Genomic DNA, 8,516 nt, shown 5'->3' on the forward strand with positions numbered 1-8,516 from the left:
CAGAGCTCATCTGCATTTTGGCCTCCGGCGCGCAGTTAGGAGCAACGCCTGATGGAGGGAGAGAGAGAGGGCAAGTGCGGGAGGGAGGGATAGAGGGAGGGAGGTAGAGAGAGAGAGAGAAAAAGGGAGAGAGAGGGTAAGGAGCCAATTAGCCAGCTGGATGGATGAGTGACTGACAGCACTCTTGACACACTGCTATCTGGGCTTTTCTGTTACACACACACACAGACATACACACACCTTCCTGCTTGTCTCTCCTTCCATCCATCCATCTCTCCTCATCTCAGCCTCCCTCTCTCTCTGTATCAGTTTCATGCTGTGTTGGTGTCTTGTTCTTGCCTGCATCCTGTGCTCTGCATAAGGCTCACACTCCAATCACGTCCCCCACAGGGCTCAAATGTCCAATGACCTTGATCAATGACAACGTCCACTGAGCTGCAGGCCCCGACTGAAGGGGTCAAAGGTTGTCATCCCACCAGTTTGCAGATAAAAACTTTGCATAGTGTCGAAGTCATGACATCACGTCTGGGCTGTAGCCTCTGTTCCATGAGCCAGAGTGCACATTCTCATTTAGCATTTATTTCATCAGCCTCTCTGAAACAATAGAGCAACGTCTTTGGGCGTACTTTCCGTATTTTAAGGCAAATTACCATCCACTATAGCAGCTACCACAAGAAAATGAAATCTTGTTGCTTGTAATAAACTTTAATAATGATTACCTTGAGTGTGAAGAAAAAAATTCCAGCTAGTATGAAGAAACTACAACTGTGGCCACTTAGGTATTAATGCCATCCCAGGGTAGCTTCATTCATATCCAGAAAATGTTTCTTCTTTATCTTTCCAGACTTCTACAACATTTGCCCCTTCGTGTCCTGCAGACTGTCTGAGTTAGCTGCAAACCTTCAACTAAAACATCACCTCATCTCCTCTGTCAAGCCTGTTTAACCTGTGAATGTCAGGGGCTCACTGGAAATAGTTAAAACCAAGTAAAGCAGTAAAACGTATGTTCTGGGTTTGTCACACCACCGAAAACTGTTGTTCAACGCCAAGCCTCATTTGAATGCTTTAAAAAACTACCATGTGTATAAAATTAGGTTTCAAAATCATGGAAAAGCAAGTAGTATTTTTTTTCTGAAACAATTGGGGTGTGTTGACTGACAGATGTCACAGCAGCCTAGATGAACTTTACTAACTGTGCAATCAGACCTGAGTTTGTTTTAACCGACCCAAACGGGTTAAATGTAAACTCACTCAAGTGTGCATTGTAGATACATCAGATTTTGGACCAAGTCACCAAAATAACTAAACACACAAAGTGACCTACACCGTTTAATGGGCACATACTGCCAACGATGGCACTAGATTTCCACCAGACAGTAGAGTGATGGCCTTCCAGTTGTCTTTGATTAAAATTTCCAGGGTAAAATGGTCACTGCAGAGGCAGGTTATGGTGGGAATCCTTAGTTCTCCGTCAGCTCTTTACAAAATCATTCCACCTCTTCTGGATCTTCTCTTTCTTAGAAAAATTCAAATAAAAAGCCTGAGCTGCTAATTGTAACTTCCAGGGAAGAAGCATGTGCTAGACGAGGCAATACCTAGCTAGCAAACTGCTGACTACACATACATTACATACATGTCCACTCCTTCAGATGCTCAGCTACAGCACCCTCCATAATTATTGGCACCCCTGGTAAAGATGTGTTGAAAACCTTAAAATAAATTCAATTTTTATTGCAGAAGCATACTCTCACACTGAAAATTGTTGAAAAATGTATTCTAGGAGAAGATTAGGTGCTGTTTTGTTGGCAAAAGGGGGTTATACAAAGTATTAAAATCAGGGCTGCTAATAATTGTGGCACACATAATTTGATGTAAAAGAATTATTTCTTAATGTGTGATCCCCCCCCCCCCCCCCCACCTCCACCCCCCGAATAAATGCTCTTGAATTAAAGGTTGGATTTTCCTGTTTTTCATTGTGGTCCTATATTATTTAGAAAAAAATTGAATTTATTAGAAGCTAAAGAACGCATCTTAACCAGGAGTTCCAATAATTATGGAGGGTGCTGTATGTCATCCAATGTAAAAATAAATAAATAAATAAAATCCATAGGAAATCTGTAGGATTTCTAAATGGCAGCAAAATGTTAGATGGTAGTAATTGATCAAAACATCAGCAAAAAGTGATGCTCAACTTTGCCATCATATCAGCAAACCACAAAGCTGAAACCTAACTGCACAGTCTGTGTGACACACTTAAGTGATGACTGCTGGTCTGTATGATGAAATGGAACATTTTCAAGCAAACTGCAACAAAAGAGAATACTTTCAAGGAAGAAGCAAAGAATCAGCCACAGATGATGATGCTTGTATGTCTTAAACGCCAGGATAAATTTTGGTAAAAGCTAGCGTTGTGCTTAGCAGCTTTGTAGAACACTACAATCTGTCGATGGCTGTAGTGGATCACCTGACCAAACTTTTATGTTGATGCTTATTTATTTAGAATCTATATGATTTAATGTATACATCTGTAAGAAATTTGAATGTAGGAAAATCTGTAGAATGTACGGACATTCTGCACAAGTTGACATTTATGGCTGCAGTATCTTAAGTGACTGGGATTGGTGCTTTAGGTTGGATTGGTAAGACAGCTATTTAAATTCCATTATCAGGTCAAGCAACCTGAAATCTGATGAATGAAGCACCTGCATTGCTCAAAAACACTTTACCAGACAGCACTGCAGAAGAGGGCGGGAGGAAGGGGTTGATGCGACAGATTGCTGACCATGCACAAATTATCAAGGTCCTTTAGGAATTCAGAAAGTTTTCTGGAGTTTGGCAGTTTTGTATAGTAACAGAATGTAATACAAAACTACTATACCAGAACACAAAATGGTATACCTAATGCCATTTACTGTGGTCCAAAGTGAGAGGCCACTTAAGGGTCCAGTTGAATGAGATGCTGTTGCCATGACGTTAAGGCTGGCTGCTGTTGATCTGGGAAATTACAAATCACTTTTCTGAATAATTCAGCTGCACTTCATTTTATAGATTTGTAGTCACAGACTATATCTGGTTAATTGATTACTATAGTTATTCTTTAGAGGCTAAATGAGTTTGTCTCTAGTTCAACATTTAACTTTATTTAGGTACATTCATTACAAGGTTTAATACAAAACTAGAAAAGCACTCCCACAGTCCAAAACTTCATCAAGTTCAGTGTCTTACCTTTTTTTTAAAAAAAAGGGTCCAGGTCTTTCCACATTCTTCTCTTTGCCATGTGTTACCCCTCTACTGACTGTTATGAAAGTTGGTCCTGTAGTCTTGCTGACAGGCAGACAAACAAAAAAAATCCTGACCAATGCCATGACTGGTATGTGTGTCATTGATCACAGATAATAACAAGCTCATGAAGAGAGAAAGCAAGCAGTGATTAACAAATGTGTATGTTTTAAGTGCAGTGCTACTGTATATAATAGGTAGCCATGTTGTCAGTTCATTGAAGCTCAGGTAATCATACAAAGTCTTCAGAACACACAGTATGTACAAAGTTGCTGTTTGGACTTCATCACTCCCCAAATCATACTGGGGCAATAGTGAGCTTCATCTTGTGCCTCTATTATAAATTAGAGGTAATCTGATCTTTTTAGCAGACAGGTACAAAAACGTTCAAACTGTTTGCATTGCTTAGTGTGCAAACATTCAGCCTACTTTTAAGTTTTTTCTACTAGTCAGACAAAATTCAGGCCACAATTGTTTACATCTTTTAAAATTTGGTGTACTTGTGTCTTTTTGGATTACCACACCTCAGTACATCTTAATAAAGTGTTAGAAAGTGTGACTCTTTCAGTCTCAGAATGAGCTCTGTGTGAAATATGCTGCCTGCATCACCAATGCACAGCTTTTAATTCCTGGGGTTTCAATGGAAATTAAACCTCTCCTTGCTTTACTTCATTCGCTGTACACTGGCAGTTTACTTCATTGATTTTTCAAAGAAAGTTGGAAAGATAATTAAACAGTGCACATTTAAATATTATATGTTAATAAGTCTACCTATGGTGCCTGCAGTAACTTTGGATTTTATCAGGTGAACAAAAAAATACAAGTCAGAAACAGAAACCTTTAAGCCTTCTTCAAGCCTGTGAGATATATATATATATATATATATATATATATATATATATATATATATATATATATACACACACACACACACACACACACATATGTATACAGCACCCTCCATAATTATTGGCACCCCTGGTTAAGATGTGTTGAAAGCCTTAAAGCTGCTGTCTGGAGTTTGAATCGCAGCGTCTCCCAAAACACCGGTGGTCCCACCCTCCCTCCCTCTGATTTCGCCCCTTTATTTGTGCACGCGCGCAGTACATGAGAGAAGTGCCCGGAGTGCTGCAGCATCTCGCCTGTTTTGCTGTTTTCCCCTCTTCTTCATTTAGTAAATAATAAAGGAATTACGTTAGAATGCTGTATTGAGTCTAACTTGTCCTAATACCAAAATAACATGAATCTGCTAGGACGAACTAGTAAAGTTTCAATATGTGATTACACTCGTGTATCCCTCTCGATGACGTTGTTTATCAAACTTAGTGCATTTACGCGTGTATATGTGTTACATTGTTTATTTATTTCTATCTAGAGTTCAGAATTGCATGACTCCTCTGACGAAGAGTATGTCCCAGACGCCCCAACATCTTCCTCCAGAGGTCGGGCATCTAAACGAAGGCGTCAGCCGGGCTATGGAGGCCGTGGTCGGGGAGCGACGCGAGCACCCCGAGCCAAAAAACGTCCTGCAGTCTCTTGGCCTGACAAGCCGTGGGATTGGTAACTTTTCTGGAAGTTGCTGAGCCCTGATGCTCTCTCCTCCACAAGCAAAACAAATGTGCGCGCGGTTGCATAGTGCGTAGCTCGCCCACCTCTGCATGGGCTTGCTTGCTGTGCGCGTAACCGTTGATTGACAGCATGACAAAGCTGAAGCTCGAACTTGATTGGTCGGCAGCAACTGGCGCTTTTTGGAATAACATGGGGGTCTATGAGAGGAAGGCGGAGCTCAGGAATAAATTTTCATATCGCGTTATACTAACTTTATATTATAGCATCGAACTAGACTAACACATTTAAGCTTTGTTAAAAAATGATACATAAATTGAAAACAAACGGAAACTCCGGACAGCAGCTTTAAAATAAATTCAATTTTTATTGCAGAAGCATACTCTCGCACTGAAAATTGTTGAAAAATGTAGGAGAAGATTAGGTCCTGTTTTGTTGGCAAAAGGGAATTGTACAAAATATTAAAATCTGTGGTGCTAATAACTGTGGCACACATGATTTGATGTAAAAGAATTATTTCTTAATATGTGATTTTTTTCTCCACTGAATAAATGCACTTGAATTAAAGATTGGATTTTCATCTTTTTTCATTGTGGTCCTATATTATTTAGAAAAAAACTCAATTTATTAGAAGCTAAAGAACACATATTAACCAGGGGCGCCAATAATTATGGAGGGTGCTGTATGTATATATAGTGGGTACGGAAAGTATTCAGACCCCTTGAAATTTTTCACTCTCTGTATCATTGCAGCCAAAAAAGTTCATTTTATTTCTCATTAATGTAGACTCAGTACCCCATCTTGACAGAAAAAAACAGAAATGTAGAAATTTTTGCAAATTTATTAAAAAAGAAAAACTGAAATATCACATGGTCATAAGTATTCAGATCCTTTGCAGCGACATTCGTATTTAACTCACATGCTGTCCATTTCTTCTGATCCTCCTCAAGATGGTTCTGCTTCTTTATTGGAGTCCAGCTGTGTTTAATTAAACTGACTGGATTTGATTAGGAAAGGCACATGCCTGTTTATATAAGACCTTACAGCTCACAGTGCATGTCAGAGCAAATGAGAATCATGAGGTCGAAGGAACTGCCCAAGGAGCTCAGAGACAGAATTGTGGCAAGGCACAGATCTGGCCAAGGTTACAAAAGAATTTCTGCAGCACTCAAGGTTCCTAAGAGCACAGTGGCCTCCATAATCCTCAAATGGAAGACGTTTGGGACGACCACAACTCTTCCTAGACCTAGACCTCTTCCAGCCAAACTGAGCAATGGTCGGAGAAGAGCCTTGGTGAGAGAGGTAAAGAAGAACCCAAAGATCACTGTGGCTGAGCTCCAGAGATGCAGTCGGGAGAAAGGAGAAAGTTCCACAAAGTCAACTATGACTGCAGCCCTCCACCAGTTGGGGCTTTATGGCAGAGTGGCCCGACGGAAGCCTCTCCTCAGTGCAAGACACATGAAAGCCCACATAGAGTTTTGCCAAAAAACACATGAAGGACTCCTACACTATGAGAAATAAGATTCTCTGGTCTGATGAGACCAAGACTGAACTTTTTGGTGTTAATTCTAAGCGGTATGTGTGGAGAAAACCAGGCACGGAACAACTCTGTGACCGTTCTTGACTGGCCCAGCCAGAGCCCTCTGGAGAGACCTCAAAATGGCTGTCCACCAACGTTCACCATCCAACCTGACAGAACTGGAGAGGATCTGCAAGGAAGAATGGCAGAGGATCCCCAAATCCAGGTGTGAAAAACGTGTTGCGTCATTCCCAAGAAGACTCATGGCTTTACTAGCTGAAAAGGGTGCTTCTATTCATTACTGAGCACAGGGTCTGGATACTTATGACCATGTGATATTTCAGTTTTTCTTTTTTAATAAATTTGCAAAACATTCTACATTTCTGTTTTTTTTCTGTCAAGATGGGGTGCTTAGTGTACATTAAGGAGAAATAAAATGAACTTTTTTGATTTTGGCAAATGGCTGCAATGACACAGAGAGTGAAAAATTTCAAGGAGCCTGAATACTTTCCGTACCCACTGTATATATAAAATCTATCGTGTATATTATATATATTATATTTATATGTTATATATAGCTATATATAAGCTATATATAACCGCTAAGACCACCCGGTACATTCGATTTTTCACTGAATATAAATTCCAATGTAATTTTTGCAATAATTATGAAAAACAAAATCTATATTTTCTCAAATATTCTTTTTTCACTTTAATCACCAAAAGACATTTTCAATAGAAAACAAATGCATTTAGTATATTCATATTTATAGACCATGTGTGCTGCTGTTGTTTTTAATAAAGGACGCATGGAAAAATTTTGCTTTTGAATGAAGAGGAGCATTTGACGAAAGTTCATGCTTAATTCTCACATTTTTGTGCAATGGTAGCTCACTAACTGAAGAGGAAACTTACCCCTTAATGTTTCATCAGATTTTAAGTTAAAGTCTTTGCAGATGACAGCAACTTGTATTTGTGTTGCATTTTGAAAAATGGAAGGCTAGTTTGAAGGAACCGCTTGAGCACTTGTCCAAGATTACATGAAATAAATGTGACCACTGACCATTTCAGTGTAAATGAACTGTACCACTGTACCTGAGACAAGTTTTCCTTTGGGGAGAATACATTTTATGACAAACTGAAAGGAAAAAAAGCAAAGACATGGTCTAAATACAAACAATGTCTAAAGAAGGACGTAAACTAAAGGAGACAGATTGGGCCTTTGCTTTAGGCACTGAAAATTAAGATAATTTACTCCAAATAAAATTGCAAGCTGAGTCATTAATCTGTTTGGTGTAGCAAAGGGCCAGAATCACTTTGAAAAGAAATGAATCATTCAGTCTCTCCATCTTTATGATTTACAAAGAAAATACTGTGGGACACCGAAAATTTATGACTGGAAACACTCAGGAGTGATATCTCACCAAAAATTTCTCTTTATTTCCAGATTAAAGAGGTTCCCCAGTGATTTAGCAAAGCACTTTTTATAAAGACTGGGACTTGCAGCTGACTGATAACAAAATAGGTGTCATGACCGAAGCACTAAATGAGACGGAGACATTGTGATTTTGAATCACTTTAAATCAGATCAAAAATGCTGAATCCTACAATTCGCATAATGCAACTCATTTTCACATTCACAAGACCTCCAGTGTAAATGTTCAATTTTTTTAGTCATCTACTAAAATATCTGTGTTAGTGTCACTAACCCAGATTAGTGACCTGCTTTTCCTGACAATAATGACATTATACTAAAACTGAATAAAAAATAAAATGGGAACTGTGATAAAATGTTTTATTTTTGTCAGTGATTACAAACTAAACAGCACTTCAAAATGGACAAATGGTCAATGAAGTAATCACTGTTTTTATTTTATTTATTTAAATGGTTTTCATTTAGTTTCAGCATGTGTGGAATCAAACTCTGAAGCTCCTGATCAAAGTTTTCTCCACCACCCAAAATGTCTCATGTGTTACTGCCTGCTGGTAATTAAGAGGCATCTGTCAGGAATGTTACTTGGTGGTTCTTTGAAAGTAATGAACTTATGAACCAAACTCATCTCCAAGTTATAGTGTGAAGCAGTAACAAAACAGCTTTTTATTCATACGAAGGTAAGCAGAGGTTTATCTAGCACTGATAATGTAAGACAGC

The sequence above is a fragment of the Acanthochromis polyacanthus genome, chromosome 16 (genome assembly GCF_021347895.1).
Source record: "Acanthochromis polyacanthus isolate Apoly-LR-REF ecotype Palm Island chromosome 16, KAUST_Apoly_ChrSc, whole genome shotgun sequence".
NCBI lineage: Eukaryota > Metazoa > Chordata > Actinopteri > Pomacentridae > Acanthochromis > Acanthochromis polyacanthus.